The sequence below is a fragment of the Syngnathus typhle genome, linkage group LG9 (assembly GCF_033458585.1).
Source record: "Syngnathus typhle isolate RoL2023-S1 ecotype Sweden linkage group LG9, RoL_Styp_1.0, whole genome shotgun sequence".
NCBI classification, from domain to species: domain Eukaryota; kingdom Metazoa; phylum Chordata; class Actinopteri; order Syngnathiformes; family Syngnathidae; genus Syngnathus; species Syngnathus typhle.
Genome location: NC_083746.1, coordinates 15,490,783 through 15,516,674, shown reverse-complemented (window position 1 = coordinate 15,516,674; position 25,892 = coordinate 15,490,783). Strand labels below are relative to the sequence as shown.

The 25,892-nt window shown below is 48.6% G+C and overlaps 1 non-coding gene and 1 pseudogene across 1 annotated transcript; one reads left to right on the top strand and one right to left on the bottom strand.

Annotated features, from left to right (window-relative positions):
- The first annotated feature begins 312 nt into the window (after positions 1-312).
- Positions 313-484, top strand: LOC133160275 (U2 spliceosomal RNA; annotated as a pseudogene).
- Positions 485-21,617: 21,133 nt separating this feature from the next.
- On the bottom strand, positions 21,618-21,690 carry trnat-ugu (transfer RNA threonine (anticodon UGU)). Its single transcript has one exon. It is a non-coding gene; the product is annotated as a tRNA-Thr (tRNA).
- Between the last annotated feature and the right edge of the window lie 4,202 nt (positions 21,691-25,892).

The window sequence follows — 25,892 nt, the reverse complement described above, 5'->3', positions numbered from 1 at the left end:
TGACCATGGAAAGTTCTTTGTGAATGATCAATCTTTTCCTTTCATGTTCATCGGGACTACACTTTTAATAGGTACCTACACTGTGTATTTGGATAGAGACTGCTGAAAGGGGACACATATATGCCTTGTGAACTACATGCATTGCTGCGGGTGAAGAAGTGTGAACAAATAAGTCAGCAGACAAGTTTGGGGATTTATTAGTGCCCAGAAGAGAAGCACTCTGTTCCGTACTGTAACCTGTTAAGTTTGTTCCCAGTTCTTTACAGTTTACCAGTTCATGACATGTAAGCGAATCCGTCACTCGTATACTCCATCGCTCCTCTGCCTTTTGGCTCAAATCAAGTGTAGTATCTGTTCTTGGGTTTGGGGGATTAAGAGAGCTGACCATAGAAGAGAAAAATGTAACAATAAAAGTGGTGATTTTACCCTTGCTTTTACTAATCAGTTCTGTTTTCATCCCAACAATGAAGGTGATTTTAAAATTGGAATGAGCCATTTTTTACTTCATCTGGAAATCCAAGTTGGAGAGACTGAAGAGGGACACCATGAAGAAAAACAAAAAAAAGGAGGAAAAGGAGTGCCGGACTTAAAGCTCTTCCTCGGAAGCAGATATGTTGCCCTGCACCTGCGAAGCGCGCTCCTTACACCAAATGTCACGTACCGGCGCCACCTGTGACAGGACCACGCCCCCCTATCAGCCGAATCGCCGCCACCTGCCACAGGCTCAGGGACAGCGCTATATCAACGCCGCCAGCGCAGACCCGAGTGTCCGTCTGTCGCATGATATTGCTTCGCTCTCCGGTCCACGATCCGGTCCATGAAGAATCGAAGAAACCGCAGAACAGCTTGTTCTTCCCAGCCTGATCGCCGATCCAGCGCTAGTTCCAGCTACTCCCACCGCAATAAAGTCTATCGCTACGCACTTGGCTGTACTGTCCAATCCCTTACACCAAATGCACCGAAAAGCCAAGCAATAACACGATTCTGGATGGGCTCATACCTCCGGAAACTAAAGCTAAAAACCATCGACCAAAGAATTCCTGTGTCTTTTAACCTGCCACCTTCTTTTTCCTTAATCAAGAAGTTTTTGAAGAACTTTAAATTACATAGAGCAAGAAAATAGTGAAATTTTAACAAATCACAGATCTATGATCTCTGTCCCACAGGAGCGGGAAGCGGTGTGTCCAGTGCGCGGCCTTGCAGTTTGGCGCAACGTCAACCACCCCGCCCTCTCGAAACAAACTTCGGGACCTGTCATGGATGGTGGCCCGTGATGTCCTCCCAGTCAGGTCGGTTATGCACTCTCGGGGCATGTCAGCGCTCTCAACGTGCCCCTGATCTGGCTGTGGCGCCCAGGAGTCAGTGTGGGACCTGCTCTGGTAGTGCAGGGCTGCCGTAGACCTGTGGGCGACCTGCAATTCCCCGCAAGGAAAGCGCTGAATGCAGACCTTGTACTCTATGGGGTGAGACCGTTGAAAATGAAGCAAGAAGACTTTACAAAGCAGTTGCTGACCTTTGCTGCCATCAATGACGCCATGTGGACTTCCAGAAACTAACTGGTAAGGAAGCACAGACAGATCTCCCCCCCCAGCCCGTGGCTGTGCTCCAAATGGCTGCAGCAACTCTCTCAGCTGCACACGGCAAGCCTAGGAGACATCGACCAGGTATTGCAGTACCTCCAGGAATGGTGCACCCCCTCTACTGGTTAAATCAATAGTTCAAAACCAAAACCATTTCAATCCGTTCGCTTCATTCTTACAGGATTAAGCAGTCAATTATGACTTGATGGGGTCTGATCTCAATGTAAGATGTTGGGATTCGAGGCTTTCCCACCAAACGGTTTGCAAATAGGTTCATTTCTCGAGGCTTCATGTGAACACCCCCCCCCCCCCCTGCTGGTCAAAAAGAGTAATTTATTCCATGAATGAGAATTACATTCACCTTTATATTTTGCTTCATGTAGCCTGATCAAAATGAATAAAACTTCTCTCTGTATGTGCATTCACGTGTAACATTGAAGGAGGTGGACGTGTGTTTCAATATGTAAATAAATACCATCGTTGTCTATTAAGAAGCTAAAAGTTGATGGAACACATTTTTTTTGTTGGGATGCTGTGTTTTAACAAGGAAAGACTGATGTGCTTATGGATGAAGATGACTTGTACTTGTGATTGTGCTTGTAAACAGTAAAGAGGAGTGTGTGTGTAATTGAGGGCGGTGGTTATTGGTTTTATTCGAAAACAATATTTTTTGCCAAATTACAATAGACTGACATGTGTCCATTCAAATGCAAACCACCAGAATTTAAACTGCATTGATAAACGAGGCCCCTCCGTTAGTCCTCACCTTACCGTGGTGGAGGGGTTTGCGCGCCCCAATGATCCTGGAGCCATGTTGTCTGGGGCTTCATGCCCCTGGTCGGGTCACCCATGGCAAACGGATCCTAGGTGAGGGGCCAGACAAAGCACAGCTCTCACAAGCCCCTTATGAAGAAAAACATAATTGGATTTCGTTTTTCCTCCCCCGGGCGCGGGTTACCGGGGCCCCCCTCTGGAGCCAGGCCTGGAGGTGGGGCTCGAAGGCGAGCGTCTGGTGGCCAGGCCTTCGCCCATGGGGCCCGGCCGGGCACAGCCCGAAAAGGAAACATGGTTCCCCCTTCCCATGGGCTCACCACCTGTGGGAGGGGCCAAAGGGGTCGGGTGCAGTGTAAGCTGGGCGGCGGCCAAATGCAGGGACCTTGGCGGACCGATCCCTGGCTGCAGAAGCTGGCTCTTGGGACATGGAATGTGACCTCTCTGGCTGAAAAGGAGCCCGAGCTGGTGTGCGAGGCAGAAAAGTTCCGACAAGACATAGTCGGACTTGCCTCCACACCCATTTGGGTTCCGGTACAAGCTGGCCCTGGACTCTCTTCCACTCTGGAGTTGCTCACGGTGAGAGGCGTTGAGCAGGTGTGGGTATACTTATTGCCCTCCAGCTGGGCGCCTGAACATTGGAGTTCACCCCAGTCAACGAGAGACAACCCTAACCTTAACGCCTTCGGGTGGGGAGATGGGTCCTGACTGTTGTTTGTGTCTATGCACCAAACGGCAGCTCAGAGTACCCACCCTTTTTGGAGTCCTTGGAAGAAGTGCTGGAGAGCGCTCCGTCTCGGGACTCTATCGTTTTACTGGGTGACTTCAATGCTCACGTGGGTAATGACAGTGAGACCTGGAAGAGCGTGATTGGGAGGAACGGCCCCCCCGAACTGAACCCGAGCAGTGTTCTATTATTGGACATCTGTTCTTGACACAGATTGTCTGCAACAGGACACCCTAGGCCACAGTTCAATGATCGACTTTGTAGTCATGTCATCGGATTTGCGGCCGCATATTTTGGACAGGGGCGGAGCTGCCAACTGATCATCACCTGGTGGTGGGTTGGCTCCGACAGTGGGGGAAGATGCCGGTCCGACCTGGCAGACCCAAACGTATTGCTCCGGCAGAGCTTTTCCCACGTTCCGGAGGAGGCGGGGGATATTAAGTCCGAGTGGACCATGTTCCGTGCCTCCATTGTTGAGGCAGCCGACCGGAGCTGTGGCCGTAAGGTGGTTGGTGCCTGTCGTGGCAGAAATCCCCGAACCCACTGGTGGACACCGGCGTTAAGGCATGCCGTCAAGCTGAAGAAGGAGTCCTATCGGGCCATTTTGGCCTGCGGGACTCCGGAGGCAGCTGGCAGGTACCGGATGGCCAAGAGGTACGCGGCTTCGGCGGTAGCTGAGGCAAAAACTCGGGCGTGGGAGGAGTTTGGCGAGGCCATGGAGAACGACTTCCGGACAGCTTCGAGGAAATTCTGGTACACCATCCGGCGTCTCAGGAGGGGGAAGCAGTGCACCGTCAACACTGTTTATAGTGGAGATGGCGTGCTGCTGACCTCGACTCGGGACGTCGTGAGTCGGTGGGGAGAGTACTTCGAAGACCTCCTCAATTCCACGACACGCCTTCCATTGTGGAAGCAGGGCCTGGAGACTCTGAGGTGGACTCTCCAATCTCTGGGGTCGAACTCACTGAGGTAATTTGATGCAAGGCGCCGGGGGTAGATGAGATCCGCCCAGAGTTTTTAAAGGCTCTGGATGTTGTGGGACTGTCATGGCTGACACACCTCTACAGCACTGCATGGACATCGGGGACGGTGCCTCTGGATTGGCAGACTGGGGTGGTGGTTCCCCTCTTTAAGAAGGGGGACCGGAGGGTGAGTTCCAACCATAGGGGAATCACATTCCTCAGCCTCCCTGGTAAGGTCTATTCAGGGGTGCTGGAGAGGATGGTCCGTCGGGAGGTCGAACCTGTCACTGGCCAAGCAAGATACCTGGGCCAAGTTTGAGAACCAGTTAGTGTGCTCGAACCTCATAGCTGGTGTAAGTGCTGGTCTTGGAAAGCAGGATCGAGTCCTGATTTTGATTCTCCTTTATGTACAAGTTTGAATGTTGTCAGGGTTTTCCAAACTATCATGATCGTTATTTATTATTTTGGAATGTATGTAACCAGTAATAAATAACCTAGCTTGTCCCATCCTACACAATGTCGTAAAACATCCCCTGCTATGTTTTGACTAGAGGTCAAGGGCTTTCTCTCCATCCAGTCCACTCACACCCCCACCCTGTTTCTCTTAATAAAAATGCTCTTGCGGGAGGCGAGAGTCAGACGTCATTCGATCATTGCTGTACGCACAGTGACGAATGGACTCTCCGCCTGCAGGTGCCCAGAAAATGACTTAATTGTCTCCCATGCGGTTCTTGCAAAATAAGTTAGAGTGAGCACCACTCTAACATTCTGCTGCCGAAACCCGGGACCCTCATACCCGCCATCTGGCTGACGGAAGAGGACGTGCTGCATTGTCGACAAGCCAGGGTCCATTAGGAGGACCTAGAAAAGAAAGTCCTGGGAAGAGAATTTTTTGCTGGGCCAGCATCTTAAATCTGCCTTCGTCTGACAGAGGTGGATTGACGGGACCCGGCAGTGCAACGAACCAGGTGACAAGTAAGTTAAAACCCTAAAGTTGTGTGATTGTGTTGTTGTGAAACGCGTAAAAAGTTAAAGGTGCACGAGATATACGGCTTTGGTTTGTCAGAGCTATGAGATACGGCTTTGGTTTGTCCGAGCTATGAGATACGGCTTTGGTTTGTCCGAGTTATGAGATACAGCTTTGGTTTGTCCGAGCTATGAGATACGGCTTTGGTTTGTCCGAGTTATGAGATACGGCTTTGGTTTGTCCGAGCTATGAGGTACGGCTTTGTTTTTTCCGGGCTATGAAACAGCTGGGATTCTAGTCCCAGTGGAAGGAATGGGCTAAGAAAAAAACAGTTTATTTTTCCTAATTGAAGAAGGGCGTAGATTCTTTTCTTTCCGTTTTTCCAAGCTGTTTGGGAGGGTTTTACACCCATCCTGGATAGGCCTAAGAATAAAAAGCGCTAGAGTTTGTGTGAATGAGAAAGTGTGACTGGTAGAATAAATTGACTAGATAGCAGTTCTAGCATTGATCAACGGCAATAATACAGGCTAGTTATTGTTGAAAGGTCAATTTAAACCTGCATTGAGGATCCTCAAAGAAAAAAAGATTGAAAAAAAAACTGGAAAAACTAAAATTAAGATGGGAAAAAGGAACGATAAATCTCTAGCTCTTGAAGGAGATGAGAAGTCCATGGCGAGTAGATTTCTTAATTGTATGCAATACATGCCGAAGTGGAAGAAAAAGTATGAAGTATAAGGAAAGTTGAAATGTAACAAAAGATAGAAAGTTGAAAAGTGATGAGGTTGCGACTATGTTTGTCAGGCTGGAAGACAATGAGGCCACAGTGCGCAGGCGCACTGTCCCGGTTGCAGCGCAAGCAGAGGAGCAAGGGAGGCATTCCGCTCGTGCGCAAAACTTGTATACAACAACTATGCAGTGGGCCAGACATGCTAAAAAAGTAATCCAAAAAGGCAAAAGTTCTGATGTATTTCATCTAGATGATGATGGTAATGATCTAGATGAAGATACAACGGTCTTCTTCCAAAGTTCCCAAAGGGGGAGAGGAAGAGTTAGAGACCAACAAGGCCGCAGGCCGCCATTCAATTCAAACTCCACATCAAATTTGGACTGTTGGAATTGTGGGGAACGGGGACACTTGGCAAGAGTGTGTCGTCGTTAAAAACAAAACCAATCAAAGGGCGGAGGAAGAGGCAGAGGAAAAGTAACATTTTAAGTTAAAGTTAAAGTTAAAGTCCCAATGATCGTCACTCACACATCTGGGTGTGGTGAAATTTGTCCTCTGCATTTAACCCATCCCCATGTGATTTTGATCCATCCCCTGGGGGAGAGGGGAGCAGTGAGCAGCAGCGGTACCGCGCTCGGGAATCATTTGGTGATCTAACCCCCCAATTCCAACCCTTAATCCTGAGTGCCAAGCAGGGAGGCAATGGGTCCCATTTTTATAGTCTTTGGTATGGTTTTCAGCATGACAAGCTTCCTCCACTTTGACTCCTCATGCTAATACAGAGAAAGAAAGAATAGATGCCAATATGACAATGCTGTTTGTATGCCCAATGGCAAATGACCAGAGATCAAATTGTGTGTGTACACTAAAGTTAAAATTTGCAAATCATGTGGTAAATAAATGGAACTTGCTTCTAGAAGATAAATGAAAGATTTAGAATGTACTGTCCTCGTGTGCGTGGGAGGGACCAGCTCATGATCGACCACAGGAAATGGCCAGCCTGTGACGAATCATTGGTGCTGGGACCTACCTTACGCGCGTGAGAGCTGTGCATGTGTGTTAAAATGATGAAAATTGGCTAAACTTTTAGTGTAAAGAAATTTGCTAGACTGTGGTCTATCCAATTTGCACCGCAGAACAGAAACGATTTGGAAAGATAAAAATGAGAGGAAAAGAGAGAAATCTGTTTGCGAGCAGAAATTGATCCCCACTAGTGCATGTTAAGTGTTGAGCCCTCATGAGAAATTTGAAAGAAGAAAAAAAAAATGACAGAACATACTTTCAGGAATTGGAAGAAGCAAAATTGTGAATTTAAGACATTGCAATGCTACAATTAATAGGAATAATTGATTGATGGTTTTCAATATGCGAGCTAAATCTGAGAGATTGAGTTCTTCAAATTTGAAAAACAAAGAAAAAATTAGGATTAATTTGCCAGTAGTTTTTATGAGTTGAGGTTTTTTTTTTGGGTTGGTGGATTGTCCTATCAGGAAGCCTGAGTTGAAAATGGTATATTAATGTTGTGTGGTGAGCTTGGTTAAACTGGGTCCAATGTGATGGAAAGACTCCTTTTTGGAGACTGTGTGTGAGATGCAAATGAGCATTGATGAATGATTCCCTGAATGAAAGGAAAATACAGGTTGAATGGTTGAAGTTGTTGGCGACTACTATGGAAAATTAGTAGAGCGACTTTGATGAAAGAGTGATTTTGAGTACCGTATTTTCCGGCCTATAAGGCGCACCGGACTATAAGGCGCACCTTCAATGAATGGTCCATTTTAAAACTTTATCCTTATATAAGGCGCACCGGACTATAAGGCGCACCATTAATGCATCATGTCAGATTTTTAATCCAAATCAAATCATTCTCCATTTTATCTTTTTTATTTCAACTTCAGACAGAACAAATTACTTTATAATCATAAAATAATGATCCATAGTCTTTTTGAGTCATGATTCATAGTCTTCAGCGGGCCACTTATGATTGATTTCATGACACAATGCTTTGGGCCAGTTTAAATTTAGGAATTTGGTCCATATATAAGGCGCACCGGACTATAAGGCGCACTGTTGATTTTTTAGAAAATTTTAGGTTTTTAGGTGCGCCTTATAGGGCGGAAAATACGGTAAGTTAAATACTAAAAAGAGAAACGTAGCTTTTGGATTGATAATTAACGAGAGAGAGAGGTGTCATACTGTGGTAAATTTTTATTCTGGTATCATGCAATGTATATCTCACTAGTAAGCCTAAGTGTGACTGGGTCATGTTTCGGGTCAGGTTCGTGCGGGATTGTTTGGGCCTTGGTCCATGATCTCATTGGCATGAGACACATCTGGTTTCCATTAACAACTGACGAGATATGCACCCGAGTGAGGAAAGGGGGGCTAACTCATAAATAATGAGGAGATATTGGGAATAATCTGTTGGTCCTTTCTTTAAGACCCTTTAAATGGTTTCCTGGTGTAGATAGGTTAGCAACACGAGAGATTTAGATGTTCAAAAGAAAGACAGTTAAAAGAAAACAACATTATTGATTTGGACAATTGCAGGCTAACAGGAGCATGAAAAAGAAGAGCTAAGAAGCAGGATCCAATTTGATCAGGGAGATTGGAAATTCACAGCACCATATTCTAAGTCACATTTTTGAACAATCATGACACAAGTAATAACGTTTGAGAGATCAAGACATAGATCAGGGCTAGATGTGGAACGCAGACCTCGTTGAGTTAATTTTGAATAATGGTACTGAAAACATGGCGGCTCGGTGGCGCACTGGGTAGCACGTCCGCCTCGCAGTTAGGAGGGTGCGGGTTCGATTCCACCTCCGGCCCTCACTGTGTGGGGTTTGCATGTTCTCCGGAGTGCCCAGAGAAAACCCACGCGGGCCCGGGGACCGGGGACCGGGGACAGAAAACCCACGCGGGCCCGGGGACCGCGTGGGTTTTCTCCGGGCACTCCGGTTTCCTCCCACAACCCAAAAACATGCTTGGTAGGTCGATTGAGCACTCCAAATTGTCCCTAGGTGTGAGTGCGAGTGCGTATGGTTGTTTGTCTCTGTGTGCCCTGCGATTGGCTGGCAACCGGTTCAGGGTGTCCCCCGCCTACTGCCCGATGACGGCTGGGATAGGCTCCAGCACGCCCGCGACCTCCGTGGGGACTAAGCGGTACAGAAAATGGATGGATGGATGGTACTGAAAACACAATGTGCTGTGCCATTAAATTGGAACTATAGACGAAACGTAGCTCGGAAATAGGATGAGTTGCAGGACTTACAATATAAAGACGAGATCGCTGTTACTAGGAGAATTTGAAGTTTGGTAAACAAACGTTACTAGCGAATTGATGGCAGCAGCAATTGCGACACATGGGCCTTGCCATGTGTCGACAGGAGGGATGAAGTCCATCATACATCAACAATTCACTACAATTGGTTTAGATGCTTACTTAAAACAAAATTGTAAAGCATGTCCTGTTTGTGTGAAACATAATCCACAAGGAAATATGAGACCAAAGAGAGGCTAATTTCCAAAACCATCTTGCCCATTTCAAATGCACATGGATTTTATTGAGCTCACACAAAGTGGACCTCACAAATACTGCTTAGTGATGATTGGTGCATTTTCCAAATGGGTGGAAATAGTTCCATCTAAACGAGCAGATGCCTTAACAGTGGCAAAAGCCATCTGCAAAGCCATCATACCGATTATATAAGTACGCTCAAACTGAAAGATGTGTCAAATGCAAATTCACTGCCGCCTGATCTTTCCTCCTCACAGGTCGACAACCCCATTAAAAGAAAGAACTGGGTCAGCCCACGGTGGGAGGGACCATTCCAAGTCTTGCTGACTACCCCCACCACAGTGAAGATCGCTGAACGGCCCAGCTGGATTCACCTCAGCCACTGCAAGTTGCAGAGTGTGCTGGACCCCTAATTCGGAGTGGTGGGGGAGGCTGACTTCAAAGTGGTCCTATCGTTTAGGGTGGGTGGTCTCAATGTTGGTGAGGAAAACAACGATCCCCACTCCGCTAGGCGAGGGGATGTCCCGGTGTCTGTGCCATCCTAGTAGCAACAGGGCTCCATATGGCAGATGGATCCTCTGCTGCGTTGTGGTTGGAGCGTGCTATGGTCTATGGACTCATTTGAACAGACCAAGTGACAATGTTGACCGTGGAAAACGACGGTCCCACGATGAGAACTTTGAGGACTGGTCATGGGACCCCAAAAACCCATACGAAACCAACACGTGGTACCGGTACGTCAAGTTCACTGTGAGAGCCCAGACACAGGAGGGGTGTTATGTTTGTTCAAAACTCCCCCCTTCCTCCACGCAAGTTCATTTGGAGGCCAGAGCAATGAATGAGGCAGATCGTGGCCAGAGTGCCTAGACTTAGTGAAGCGCTATATGATAATTACTCCCACTTCAGAAGGGTTAACACCTTTTGAAATCATCCATGGGAGACCATATAGACTACCTGTGTTCCCTGCAGATGTGCAAAAAGCAGATGAAGAACAGTCCTTGGCAGACTATATGATAAGGACGCTCAAACTGAAAAATGTGTCAAATAGAAATTTACTGCCGCCTGATCTTTCCTCCTCACAGGTCAACAACCCCATCAATCCAGGAGACTGGGTCTACATCAAGGTTGTTAAAAGAAAGAACTGGGTCAGCCCATGGTGGGACGGACCATTCCAATTTTGCTGACTACCCCCACCGTAGTGAAGGTCGCTGAACGGCCCAGCTGGATTCACCTCAGCCACTGCAAGTTGCAGAGAGTGCTGGACCCCTAATTCGGAGTGGTGGGGAAGGCTGACTTCAAAGGGGTCCCATCGTTTAGGCTGGGACGTCTCAATGTTGGTGAAGAAAACAACCATCCCCACTCCGCTAGGCGAGGGGATGTCCCGGTGTCTCTGCCATCCTAGTAGCAACGGGGTTCCACATGCGAGGTGGATCCTCTGCTGCGTTGTGGTTGGAGCGTGCTAGTGTCTATGGAACCATCTGAACAGACAGTGTTGACCGTGGAAAACAATCGTCACACAATGAGAACTTTGAGGACTCGTCATGAGATCCCGGAAACCCATACAAAACCAACACTTGGTACCGGTATGTAAAGGTCACTGTGAGAGCACACACACAGGAGGGATGTTATGTGTGTGTTCGAAAACGCCTCTTACTCCACACAAGTTCATTTGGAGGCCAGAGCAATGAATGTCACTGAAACGAAATGTATGGCATCCATGGGAGGAGTTGGATAACAACACCGTGCTGTCACAGACAGTGACGCTACCCCTACCGCCCTGGACTCGCAGAAATGAATCTGTGATTGAACTCTTTTGGATTGATCCCAATGTAACTGTTGGAGGACGACAGATGCCACAAGTGGCCTAAACAAAAAGGCTACCTGGAATGGACTACACGTGTTTCATCCAAGAAAACAAGACCCCCGAATGCATTAACGACAACTGCTCTCCAGGAGGAAACTGGATGGGAGCTTTGGACATCACCGCTGTGTGCCAGGATGGGAGAGCCATTTCAAGGCGTAAGGGCTCTCCTACCAACATGGCTGCACCATCGAACGGAACATACTTCATACAGAATGGCTGGTGGCTTTGTGGTCACAAGGTTTACCCGATGCTGCCAGCCAACTGGACAGGAGTGTGTGCACCAGTGTGGGTGACAGACCACACCTACAGGATACGACATCGTCAGCTGGGGACAGCACACAACTCTTCTGGACGTCAACGCAGGGTGGTTGCAACCTTTGACCCTCATGGCCCTGTCTGGGGTGCGAATGTTCCAGACGACCATAAAGTATGGTCCGTTGGAGACAAAGTTGTTCATGCGCTTTTTCCCTGGGTCAGAGTTGGAAAACATTCACTCTTCATCGAGACACTGAACTATTGTTTTCAATCCTTTCCGAATCTCTCACTACAAGTCAACGATGGACAAAATAGAGAGATTCAGGCTATTAGGCTGATGGTCTTGCAAAACAGGATGGTTCTGGACTTGTTAACAGCAGCACAAGGCGGTGTGTGCCACATCATTGGGACTTCCTGTTGCACATACATTCCGGGAAAAAATGACACACACATCTACGACGCCATGGCTTCACTGAAGAACTTACAGCAGGTCATGTCGAATGACAAAGTTCCACAACAGTGGGGTTTCTTTTCATGGCTATTCTCTCGCAACTGGTAGCAACTGCTGTTGAAAATTGTGTCTCCTGTGCTGGTTGTGCTGGTGTTGTTGTGCTTGTTTACGACCTGTGTTATCCCATGTTTGAAGTCTGCTGTGACGAGGGTTGTCTCTTCTACCGTAGCGCAAGTACATATGCAACTTCTTGGTCGTGATGGATGTGATAACCATAATGAAACGCAGATTTCGTAGGTGCTGTTATACTGTGCGTGTTTTACAGAAACTTGATGATTTGACCATCGAAAATGCTTCGCAAGAGATGGATACAATGATGTACTGTTTCTGTGTTTTTCTTTTTCTTTTTTATTGGTAGCTTTCTGGTCGCCTAAGGCAGAGGGACCGTGTGAGACTTTTCCTACATATTAACATCGGCCACCAGGTTTTTAGATCACACAATAAGTTTGAACTGGAGTATTGAGGAAAATCCTCGTCTTCACTTGAGATTGTTGCTATCATTGTTTGTTGTTTTTGTCATGTTTCACCCTACACTAGGGGTGTCCAAAGTTTTTGCAAGGAGGGCCATATTTAGTAACATGAAGGGGCCCGACGGCCAATATTTTTTGTCGCTTCACTTCCGGGGGTCGGCGGCGCTAGTGGGACGGCAAACGCTGTGCGTTCCCTTCTCTTCCTTGGGGGTTGCTAGTGAGACGTCCAACGCTGCGCGTTCCCTTCTCTTCCGGGGGGTGGGGGGGCTGCTAATCGGACGTCAAGCGCAGCGCGTTCGCTTCTCTCCCGGGGGGGCGGGGGGCTGGGGTCTAGTGGGACGTCAAATCGAACGTTCGCTTCTCTTCCGGGGGGTGGGGGTGGGGGTGGGGGGCTAATCAGACGTCAAGCGCTTTGTGTGGCGGGCTCCATCTACTGTGGAAACTGAGAAGTGCTCAGGCTGTTGTGCGGGCCACATTCAATTATGTTTTCAGAATTTGCTGCGGGCCAATAAAAACTGGACCGCGGGCCGCGGTTTGCCCGCGGGCCATAGTTTGGACACCCCTACCCTACACGTTCCCCAACCTGTCCGCCTCGTCTCTGTTTTTTATTGATCTTTTTTATTAGTGTTTTTATTATTTTTACTATTCTTCTTTATATTTTCTTGCTTGTGTTTGTGGATTGGGTTGACATAATCACGTGATAAAACACAAGGGATATGTCAGGGTTTTCCAAACTAAGATAAGATAAGATAAGATAATCCTTTATTATTCCCTCAATGGGGAAACTCCTATGTTAGCAGCAGTACACTTAACATATACACACACACACGCATGCGGGGAAGGGGGTAAAAGATTTTAAAGAAGTAGAAGGTATATATAATTGTTGTCTCTGTGTGCCCTGCGATTGGCTGGCAACCGGTTCAGGGTGTCCCCCGCCTACTGCCCGATGACGGCTGGGATAGGCTCCAGCACGCCCGCGACCCCAGTGGGGACTAAGCGGTACAGAAAATGGATGGATGGATGGATGGACAGTGTATACAAAATACACAATACACAATATGCAGTGGAGATAAAAAAAATATTAGGTAAAAAAAATAGTGCAAAAAACAGTGCAAAGAAAGCAGGTAGAAGAGTGTGAGGTAGACAGATATTGCACATAGTGTGATTGCACATATGGTATTGCACGTTATTGCATGTTATTTTGTCCGTTAGCTACGGTGATCGGCCTGGTTGTGCAGTCTGATGGCAGCAGGGAGGAAGGACCTGCGATATCTTGATCGTATGATTATGTTGGAATGTATGTAACCAGTAATAAATAACCTAGCTTGTCCCATCCTACGCAATGTCGTAAAACATCCCCTGCTATATTTTGACTAGAGGTCAAGGGCTTTCTCTCCATCCAGTCCACTCTCACCCCCACCCTGTTTCTCTTCATAAAAATGCTCTCAGACGTCATTCGATCAAAGTCAAAGTCAAAGTCAGCTTTATTGTCAATCTCTCCACATGTCACAACACACAAAGAGACCGAAATTACGTTTTCTCTATCCCACGGTGACGAGACATATAACACGATAGACATACAAGTACGCGACACAATATAAAAACAAGAAGGCAAAAATTCAACAATAAATAGTAAGAGTGATGAATAAATAATAAATAAACAGATAACACAATAAATAAGAGGAGCAAAACGGAGCCAGCAAGCATAGCGCAAAAGTAAAAATATCATAAACAAGAAGGCACAAACAATAAATAATAAGAGTAATAATAAATAATAAATAAACAGATAACACAACAAATAAGAGCCAGTGTGCATACAGACAGTACAGACAGTAAAAGTACAGGACGCTACGCAGAACGGGGGAGCGAGTTCAGGATCCTAACAGCCTGGAGTATGAAGCTGTTTGAGAGTCTGGTGGTGCGGGAGCGCAGGCTTCTGTACCTCCTCCCAGAGGGCAGAAGCTCGAACAAAGAGTGAGCGGGGTGACTCACATCACTCACAATCGTGGTCACCTTGCGGGTGAGATGGGAGGTGTAAATGTCCTTCAGGGAGGGGAGCGAAGCACCAGCAATCTTACCAGCCGTGTTCACTATGCGCTGCAGGGCCTTGAAGTTGTAGTCAGTGCAGCCGCCACCCCAAACAGCAATACAGCTGGAGAGGACGCTCTCAATGGTGCCGCGGTAAAATGCAGTCATGACGGCCGGAGGAGCGCTCGCTCGCCTGAGTTTCCGCAGGAAGTACAGGCGGCGCTGGGCTTTTTTTGCCAGTGATGCGGTGTTGGTGGACCAGGAGAGATCCTCACTGATGTGCACCCCCAGGAACATGGCGCTGCTCACTCTCTCCACCACAGCACCGTCGATGGTCAGTGGCAGGTGTTGGGTGTGACCCTTCCGGAAGTCCACAACAATCTCCTTGGTCTTGTCGACGTTCAGCAGGAGGTTGTTGTCCCTGCACCACGTGACAGAGGAAGTCCAGTAGCCAGTTGCAGAGGTACTGAGGCCCAGCGCGTCAAGTTTGCTGATGAGGCGTTGTGGCACAATGGTGTTGAAGGCAGAACTGAAGTCCACAAACAGCAACCTCACATACGAGTCCCTTCTCTCCAGGTGGGTGAGGGCCGAGTGGAGGGCAGAGCAGATGGCATCCTCAGGGGACCGTTTGGCTCGGTACGCAAACTGGAAGGAGTCAATGGTGGGGGGGAGAACGGATCGGATGTGCTCCATGACAAGCCGCTCAAAGCACTTCATGATGATGGGCGTAAGTGCCACGTGGCGATAGTCATTGAAGCAGGACGGAGCGGGTTTCTTCGGCACAGGTACGATGGTGGCAGCTTTGAAACACGACGGGACGATGGCCTGCTGCAGGGAAGTGTTAAAGATGTCTGTGAAGACATCCGTCAGTTCACCAGTCCTTCAGTCCTTCAGCGCTCGACCCGGGATGTTGTCAGGGCCCGCCGCCTTACGGATGTTGATAGCGGAAAGCGCCCTCCTCACGCTGTCGGCGGAGAGGCACAGGGGCAGCTCGTCTGAAGGGGGAGTGGCCTTCAGCGGCCAAGTGCTGTTCTGAGCGTCGAAGCGAGCAAAGAAGCGGTTGAGGTCATTGAGCAGACGGACGTCGCCTTCACAGCTCTGCGGCGCGGGCTTGTAATCCGTGATGGTCTGAATGCCCTGCCAAAGGCTCCGTGCGTCCCTGCTGTCCTTGAAGTGGGCGGTAATTTTGCACGAGAACGCCCTCTTTGCTTCTTTGATGCCCCGGGACAGGTCGGCCCTCGCAGTCCTCAAGCCAGCCTCATCCCCCGCTCTAAAGGCTTTGTCCCTGGCCCTCAGCAGCCTGAAGACAGCCCCTGTCAGCCATGGCTTCCGGTTAGCCCGAGCGACGATGGATTTTGAGAGAGTCACAACATCAATGCACTTCCTGATGTAGGAGGAAACAGAGTCAGTATACTCCTCAATGTCTGTCCGATCGTCGCAAGTGGCAGCCCTCCTAAACATGTCCCAGTCAGTAGAGCCAAAGCAGTCACGCAGTGCATCAGAGGCACCCTCAGGCCACACCCGTACCTGCTTGCGAACCGGCCTGGACGCTCTCACCATTTGTCTGTATGCGGGCAAAAGCATAACAGTGATATGGTCAGAAGGTCCAAGATGGGGGAGGGGGGCGGCTTTGAAAGCTCCTTTATGTGAAGAGTAGACCCGGTCCAGGAAGCTGTCGCCACGCGTAGGAAAATTAACATGCTGGTGAATCCTCGGAAAAACAGACTTCAGGTTAGCATGCTTAAAATCCCCAGCGAAGATGGTCAAACCGTCAGGGTGCGCTGTCTCTTGTTCACTGACAGCCTGGTACAGTTCACTAGGAGCCGCGATCCTGTCGCCTTCGATGTTGGAAGGCGGGATGTAAACCGCGACTAGCAGAATCGCGGTAAATTCCCTTGGCAGGTAAAAAGGACGGCACTTAATGATCACGAACTCCGCCAGTGGTGAGCAGTGCTTGCATACCACTACAGAGTCTCGGCACCATTCGTCACGGATGTAGACGCATATTCCACCTCCACGAGATTTACCCCCTTTCACAATGGCCCGGTTCGCCCGATAGCACGCTAGCCGCTCCAGATGTACGGCAGAGTCCGGAATGTTGACAGTCAACCAAGTCTCAGTGAACACGAGCACACAGCAGTCCCGCAGTCATTGCTGTACGCACAGTGACGAATGGACTCTCCGCCTGGAGGTGCCCAGAAAATTACTTAATAGTCTCCCATGTGGTTCTTGCAAAAGAGTGAGCACCAAATGTGACAACAGCCATGCCTAACGAGCAAAAGGACAAGGTGTGTTCTTTCATCAAAAAAGATGTGGCCAAAGAGTCTGTCAGAAGGGACATTTAAAAACACATGCAAGAACACACACAGGTGAGAAACGTTTTTCCTGCTCAGTTTGTGGCCAAAGATTGTTAGGGTTGACAAATTACAGTGGAGCCTCGGTTTTCAAACGTCCCAGTTCTCGAACAAATCAGTATTTGAACAAAAAATTCGAGATTTTTTTGCTTCGGATGTCGGACGAAATTCGGTGGTTGAACCTCGCGAGATGAGCCGAGAGGACCCGCATGCCAACTAACTCCGTTCGTTATTACATTCTCGTTATTCTGAGGATTGCATCAACTCTAATCACGCCTCCAAAGTAAGCAAGTGGGAGCAGTAAAGCCATCCTAAAACACAAAGACGCTCCTAAAGCAATGCGACAGTGAGCGCCCGGCGCGCTGCGGTTGCCAGATCGGACCAAATTAAGCTCCCTGCGCACTGAGGTCCACTTAAATTTTGGAAAGTCTATTAGGACTTCCATCCATCCATCCATCCATCTTCTTCCGCTTATCCGGGGTCGGGTCGCGGGGGCAGCAGCTTCAGGAGGGACTCCCAGACTTCCCTCTCCCCAGCCACTTCATCTAGCTCATCCCGGGGGATCCCAAGGCGTTCCCAGGCCAGCTGAGAGACATAGTCTCTCCAGCGCGTCCTGGGTCGTCCCCGGGGTCTCCTACCGGTGGGACATCCCCAGGGAGGCGTCCAGGAGGCATCCTGATGAGATGCCCGAGCCACCTCATCTGGCTCCTCTCAACGTGGAGGAGCAGCGACTCTACTCCGAGTCTCTCCCGGATGACCGAACTTCTCACCCTATCTCTAAGGGAGAGCCCGGACATCCTGCGGAGAAAACTCATTTCGGCCGCTTGTATCCGGGATCTCGTTCTTTCGGTCACGACCCATAGCTCGTGACCATAGGTGAGGGTAGGAGCGTAAATCGACCGGTAAATTGAGAGCTTTGCCTTTTGGCTCAGCTCTCTCTTTACCACGACGGACCGGTACAAAGTCCGCATTACTGCCGACGCTGCACCGATCCGCCTGTCGATCTCGCGCTCCATCCTCCCCTCACTCGTGAACAAGACCCCAAGATACTTAAACTCCTCCACTTGGGGCAGGATCTCATCCCCGATCCGGAGAGGGCATTCCACCCTTTTCCGATCGAGGACCATGGACTCGGATTTGGAGGTGCTGACCCTCATCCCGACCGCTTCACACTCGGCTGCGAACCGCTCCAGTGAGAGCTGGAGATCACGGCCTGAAGAAGCCAACAGCACCACGTCGTCTGCAAAAAGCAGAGACGCGATGCTGAGGTCCCCAAACCGGACACCCTCAACGCCTCGGCTGCGCCTAGAAATTCTGTCCATAAAAACTATGAACAGAATCGGTGACAAAGGGCAGCCTTGGCGGAGTCCAACCCTCACTGAGAACGAATCCGACTTACTGCCGGAAATGCGGACCAAACTCTGGCATCGGTGATACAGGGACCGAACCGCCCTTACGAGTTGGCTCGGTACCCCGTACTCCCGAAGCACCCCCCAGAGAACCTCCCGAGGGACACGGTCGAACGCCTTCTCCAAGTCCACAAAACACATGTGGACTGGTTGGGCGAACTCCCATGCACCCTCGAGGATCCTGCTGAGGGTGAAGAGCTGGTCCACTGTTCCACGGCCAGGACGAAAGCCACACTGTTCCTCCTGAATCCAAGGTTCGACCTCCCGACGGACCCTCCTCTCCAGCACCCCTGAATAGACCTTCCCAGGGAGGCTGAGGAGTGTAATTCCCCTGTAATTGGAACACACCCTCCGGTCCCCCTTCTTAAAGAGGGGAACCACCACCCCAGTCTGCCAATCCAGAGGCACTGTCCCCGATGTCCACGCGATGCTGTAGAGACGTGTCAGCCATGACAGTCCCACAACATCCAGAGCCCTTAAGAAATCCGGGCGGATCTCATCCACCCCCGGGGCCTTGCCACCGAGGAGTTTTTTAACTACCTCAGTGACTTCAACCCCAGAGATTGGAGAGTCCATCTCAGAGTCCCCAGGCCCTGCCTCCACAATGGAAGGCGTGTCGGTGGAATTGAGGAGGTCTTCGAAGTATTCTCCCCACCGACACACGACGTCCCTAGTCGAGGTCAGCAGCACGCCATCTCCACTGTAAACAGTGTTGACGTTGCACTGCTTCCCCCTCCTGAGACGCCGGATGGTGGACCAGAATCTCCTCGAAGCCGTCCGGAAAGCATTCTCCATGGCCTCGCCAAACTCCTCCCACGCCCGGGTTTTTGCCTCAGCAACCGCCGAAGCCGCGTTCCGCTTGGCCATCCGGTACCTGTCAGCTGCCTCGGGAGTCCCGCAGGCCAAAACGGCCCGATAGGACTCCTTCTTCAGTTTGACGGCATCCCTTACCGCCGGTGTCCACCAGCGGGTTCGGGGATTGCCGCCACGACAGGCACCAATGACCTTACGGCCGCAGCTCCGTTCGGCCGCCTCAACAATGGAGGCGCGGAACAAGGTCCACTCGGACTCAATGTCCCCCGCCTCCCCCGGGACCTGGGAAAAGTTCTGCCGGAGGTGGGAGTTGAAGCTCTTCCTGACAGGGGATTCCGCCAGACGTTCCCAGCAGACCCTCACAGAACGTTTGGGTCTGCCAGGTCGGACCGGCATCTTCCCCCACCATCGGAGCCAACCCACCACCAGGTGGTGATCAGTTGACAGCTCCGCCCCTCTCTTCGCCCGAGTGTCCAAAACATGCGGCCGCAAATCCGATGACACGACTACAAAGTCGATCATCGAACTGCGGCCGAGGGCCTCCTGGTGCCAAGTGCACACATGGACACCCTTATGTTTGAACATGGTGTTCATTATAGAAAATCCGTGTCGAGCACAGAAGTCCAATAATAGAACACCGCTCGGGTTCAGATCGGGGGGGCCGTTCCTCCCAATCACGCCCTTCCAGGTCTCACTGTCATTGCCCACGTGAGCATTGAAGTCACCCAGTAGAACGATGGAGTCCCCAGAAGGAGCGCTCTCCAGCACTTCCTCCAGGGACTCCAAGAAGGGTGGGTACTCTGAGCTGCCGTTTGGTGCATAGACACAAACAACAGTCAGGACCCGTCCCCCCACCCGAAGGCGGAGGGAGGCTACCCTCTCGTTCACCGGGGTGAACCCCAATGTGCAGCCGCCCAGCCGGGGGGCAATAAGTATACCCACACCTGCTCGACGCCTCTCACCGTGGGCAACTCCAGAGTGGAAGAGAGTCCAGCCCCTCTCGAGAGGGCTTGAACCGGAACCCAAACTGTGCGTGGAGGCAAGTCCGACTATATCTAGTCGGAACTTTTCTGCCTCGCACACCAGCTCGGGCTCCTTTCCAGCCAGAGAGGTGACATTCCATGTCCCAAGAGCCAGCTTCTGCAGCCGGGGATCAGACCGCCAAGGTCCCTGCCTTTGGCCGCCGCCCAGCTCGCACTGCACCCGACCCCTTTGGCCCCTCCCACAGGTGGTGAGCCCATGGGAAGGGGGACCCACATTTCCTTTTCGGGCTTTGCCCGGCCGGGCCCCATGGGCGAAGGCCCGGCCACCAGACGCTCGCCTTCGAGCCCCGCCTCCAGGCCTGGCTCCAGAAGGGGGCCCCGGTGACCCGCGTCCGGGCGAGGGAAATCTGTTTCCATATATATTCTTCATCATAAGGGGCTTTTTGAGCCGTGCTTTGTCTGGCCCCTCACCTAGGACCCGTTTGCCATGGGTGACCCTACCAGGAGCATGAAGCCCCAGACAACATGGCTCCTAGGATCATAGGGGCACGCAAACCCCTCCACCACGATAAGGTGACGACTCATGGAGGGGCCATTAGGACTTTAAAAATATTTTCTAAATTTTAGCGACGGCTCTGTCGCAATAATGCGACCAGCACGGTGCAGTTGCGTGTTCGGCGCTGCGCTGCAGTTACGTGATCGGACAAAAATGCGCAAATGGAAAAAAATTGTTAAAAAAGACAGGTTTTTTTGCTTGGAATAGATAATTTTTTTTTCCATTATTTGTAAAGGGAAAACATTATTTGGAATTCGAACGATTCACTTCTGGAACAGCCTTCTTGAACGGATTGTGGTCGAAAACCGAGGCTCCACTGTTCTTGATCGTATGATTATGTTGGAATGTAGACTATATTGATTAACCAGTTGCTGAGGGGAACAAACTCCCCCTCCTGCCCTGTTTTTTCTCAATAAATATGTCCTTATATGTTCAGAGTTTCTGAATAGATATTTGAAAGAGTAATATGGGAAATTACTTTAAAATATATGTAGTCTCCGCTCAGCATCTGTTGCCATTTAAATTATGCCGGTTTCAAGGCTGAATTCGTGTGTCACATGACGTGCGTTCGCGTCGCACCAGAAGTCATGTCATGCAGCCTGATAATTGGCAAAAAAAAAAGTATTTCTGAGGATGCAGCCTGTGAATTGAGACACAGCGAGTGAATCTTTGTTTGCAAGACTAGTTCTCTTGCTAGCAATGAGGCTTTAACACCTACCGCTAATCAAAAATTCAAACACACTACAACCAAACAGGGTTAGCAGATGTAGCTGTCTGTCAGACTCTAGTGGGAATTTAACTCACACCCTCTGAGTTACAATTCTAATGCTCTTATTAATGAGCTACGCGGTCTTGCCTGGCAAAACTGTGTCAACCTTTTAGAAGATTGACCAAAAGAAACGCTTGAAAATGTAGTCTAAACAGGACTGTAAGCCAGTGATTCTCATCCAGTGTGGACACATTGGTGTGCCGTCTGAAATTATAAAATTTCCCTTAATATCCTCAAAGACAATAACAACTCATCACATAACTGCTGGTCACCAGTACTATGGACAAGATAAGTGGAATTACACCCTCAACTCTTATATGTCAAGCTTGCGCAGTAAATGTTTAGTATACAATCAGGCCTCAGTGAGAATTGAACTCACGACCCCTAGTTTACAAGACCAGTGCTCTAACCACTGAGCTACAAGGCCTGTTCTGCTGTGGTTGATTATAAACTATAAATTATTTAACTACAATATTACAAAGTGGAAATCAGGATGTCACCACGTTTACCTCCCATGCTACTATTCTGCGACCAAGCAAGGCTAGATAGCTTGGCCAAGTTTGAGAATCAGTTAGCGTGCTTGAACCTCTGGTTGAAGCTGGTGGTTGAAGCTGGTGGTTGAAGCGCTAGTTTTTATGTACAAGTTTGAATGAGACAACAGCCAGGAACAGCCATGATTAATGAGAAACAGGAGGCCGGGCCAGAGCAACTTTGATAAAAGAGGAGGGGAAAGAGAAGGACGAAGAGGATATCTACAGTATGCCCTCAACTTGTCTTGAGTCAGAAGTTGATATTTTATACCAAACACTGGAAATGTTCTCAGTCTTGGAAAATGTTTGCTCATAAGAGGAGTTTGAAACTACACCTAAGAATACACACAGAAGGGAAACGTTTTTCCAACGATTCTCTCAGAAGAGGCACTTAACAAGTCACATGAGAACCCAGACTGGGGAGAAACGTTTTTCCTGCTCAGTTTGTGGCCAAAAATTCTTTCAGAAGGGTGACTTGCAAACACACACAAGAACCCACACCAGTGAGATATCCTTTTCCAGATCACTTTGTGGCCAAAGATTCTCTCACAAAGTAAACTTAAAACTACATGCAAGAACACACTCAGCTGAAAAAATATTTTTCCTGCTCAGTTTGTAGCCAATCTTTCGCAGAACTGTCACCTAAAAATAATGACAAGAACACACACAGTTGAGAAACCTTTTTCCTGCCCAGTTCCTGGCCAAATATTCTCACAGAAGGGTGACTTAAAAACACACACAAATACCCCCACCCATGAGAAACCTTTTTCCTGCTCAGTTTGTGGCCAAAAATTCGGTCAGACGGGACACTTAAAAACACATGCAAGAGTACACAGGACAGGAAACGTTTTCCTGCTCAGTTTGTGGCCAAAGATTCTATCAGAAGGTAAACTTAAAAACACATGGAAGAACACACACAGGTGAAAAAATTTTTTCCTGCTCAGCTTGTGGCCAAATATTCTCTCAGAAAGTAAACTTAAAATCAAATGCAAGAACACACTGGTGAAAAACCTGTCTCCTACTCACTTTGTGGCCAAAGATTCTCTCTGAAGAGAAACTTCAAAATCCACTAATTGTCGGACACCACGAGCGGTTACCTAATATGCAAGCCCCTTTTTTTTTGTTTGGCGCCACTGTGAGTGGCAGCCCCGCAGCAGTGTTCTCTCTTTTCCTCTTTATTTCCTTCCTTTCTCCTTTTTCTTTCTTTCTATTTGTCCATTCGGCAATGCTGGTGCTAGAGATGCACCGATCCGACTTTTTCAGTTCCGATACCGATACCGATGCCGTGCCTTTGCGTATCGGTCGATACCCGATACCGATCCGATATTATGGTTGATTTTTTTTTTTTAGACGTTTATTTCGAACATTAAAGAAATACAAGAAAAAAATAAAAATACAGAAAAATGATAACTCCATAATACAATAGAATATAAAAGAAAAAAGATATTGCATCATAATTTTCCTTTATCGTAAAATCATATTTGTTCAAAAAGGGAGTAGAAGGAAGCCTAAGCTTATCTGACTCTACCCCATGTAACTACATGTTTCTATTTAATTCTGTCAAGAATTTGTCCATAGTCAATATATTAAAGAAAGAAAAAAAAACATACATATATATATATATACATATATATATACATACATACACACATACATATATATATATATATACACATACATATATATACACATATATACACATATACATACATATATATACCATATATTTTCTCATTAAAATACAAATCAACTTAAACAACTTCACAGCATGTTACGGTATCCCGTCAATATTTTGTCCTTATACATTTTTTTAAACTTAGGTAAGGTACTACAGTTCTTTAATTCGTCACTGCTGGTGTTCCATAGTTCCACACCTCTAACTGTTATACAATGTAACTTTAAGTTTGTTCTCACCAAATCTCTTTTAAACATACGTGTTCCTCTTAAATAATGGGTACTTTCCCTCCACTCAAACAACCTCTGGATACTGTTTGGTAATTGATTATTTTTTATTTTGTACATGAGTTGGATGGTTTTAAAGTCGACTAGGTCGTTGTATTTCAGTGAGTTCAATTTAATAATTGAACTCACTGAAATAATAATTCCGATTTTATTTAAGAAGCTACATAACTCTACATGTGGAACAGAAAAGACAGTTCTCTGCTCTAAATTAGGGGTGTCCAAACTAACGGTCCAGTTTTTATTGGCCCGCAGCAAATTCTGAAAACATAATTGAATATGACCCGCACAAGAAGCTTGAGCTCAGCTTCTCAGTTTCCACACTAGATGGAGCCCGCCACACAAAGCGTTTGACGTCCCATTAACACCCCCCCGGAAGAGAAGCGAACACGCAGCGTTTGACATCCGATTAGCCCCCCCCCCCCCCCCCAATTCGGGAGAGAAGCGAACGCGCAGCCTTTGACGTCCCATTAGCAACCCGAAGAGAAGCGAACGCGCAGGGTTTGACGTCCGCTTAGCAACCCGGGGAAGAGAAGCGAACGTTCGCTCCATGTTTGCGTTTGTTTAGAAAACTCTCGTGGCATGCGGCACACGTGCTGCTAGCGTATGACGTAGCCCGCGTCCCAATAGATTAAGGAAAGTATCGGCTCACAGATCGGCTGTATTTTCCGATACCCGATCCATCTATTTTCTTGATATCGGGACCGTTATCCGATCCAGATATCGGATCGGTGCATCTCTAGCTGGTGCCATCTATCACAACTCGGTGTGTGCAGATTGTTTCGGATCGGATATTTTTTTCCCTGGGAGATGGGATGGCTGCACACATTGGTCGAGACCGGCGTGACTCTACGATGGCCATCCTGCTCATCCGGCCGGTGCTGACCAGATCCCTCGCCTTGGCCTCGCAGCCGCGACCCGTGTGGGAGGTCCGCTCCCTCATGCTCGTTGAAGCCAATGATCTTCGCCGTACCAGCCCCATGGTGACTATCTGCACGTGCCCCGACTGGGTGCCCAGGACGCTGCTCACACGTTTGCCTGTTTTGTGATGTTTTACCGATTTACGACCACGGTCCATTGGGCGGCGTTGAACTTGACTGCCCTTACACCTGTTTATGGACCCTGTGGAGGGTATTTTGCGTGTTTTGGGGTGTTCTTTGGAATTGAAGGGGGCTGGTTGGCCGGTGTTACTTTTTTCCTTTGTCTTGTTGCTTTGGTTTGATGGCTGAGATTCAAGAGTTTTTTTTTATTCAAGAGTTTTTATTCGCCATGTTTGAGCGTGCCAAACAAGGAATTTAACTTCGGTAAAAACACACCCTCAACATTTAGGTGACTAACAACATTCAGGACGTGAATAATGGCAAAAACAGTGTAGACAAATTCAAAAAGGTGTGAAGAGCTGAAGAGATGTTATTGCACAGTAATGTCTCTGAGACTCTATGAGTGGTGTGAGTTCATCAGAGCAACAGCCTGGGGGAAGAAGCTGTCTCTGTGTCTGCTGGTTTTGGCGTACCGAGCTCTATAACGCCGTCCGGAGGGGAGTAGTTCAAACAGACTGCAACCTTGGTGAGAAGGGTCTGTAGAGATGTTCCTTGCCCGATTCCTGGTCCTAGACAGGTACAAGTCTTAGATAGATGGGAGGTTGATTCCAATGATCTTTTCTGCAGTTCTGATTGTCCGTTGTAGTCTGTGCTTGTCTTGTTTGGAGGCCGATCCAAACCAGACAGTGATGGACGTGCAGAGGACAGACTGGATGATGGCAGTGTAGAAGGTCTTCAGAAGCTCTCGCGGCAGGTTGAACTTCTTGAGCTGTCTCAGGAAGTACAGCTTCTGCTGGGCTTTCTTCCGGACAGAGTCTATGTGGCCAGTCCATTTCAGGTCCTGAGAGATTGTGGTTCCCAGGAACTTGAAGGTGTCTGTGGAGAGATTAGTATTACTGCGGATAGTGAGGGGTAAAAGTGGTGAAGGGTCTCGCCTGAAATCCACTGTCATCTCCACGGTCTTGAGCGGGTTCACCTCCAGATGGTTTTGACTGCACCAGTGGACCAGACGCTCCACCTCTTGTCTGTACGCAGTCTCATCACCGTCCTGGATCAGTCCGATGAGAGTGGTGTCGTCTGCATACTTCAGGAGCTTCACA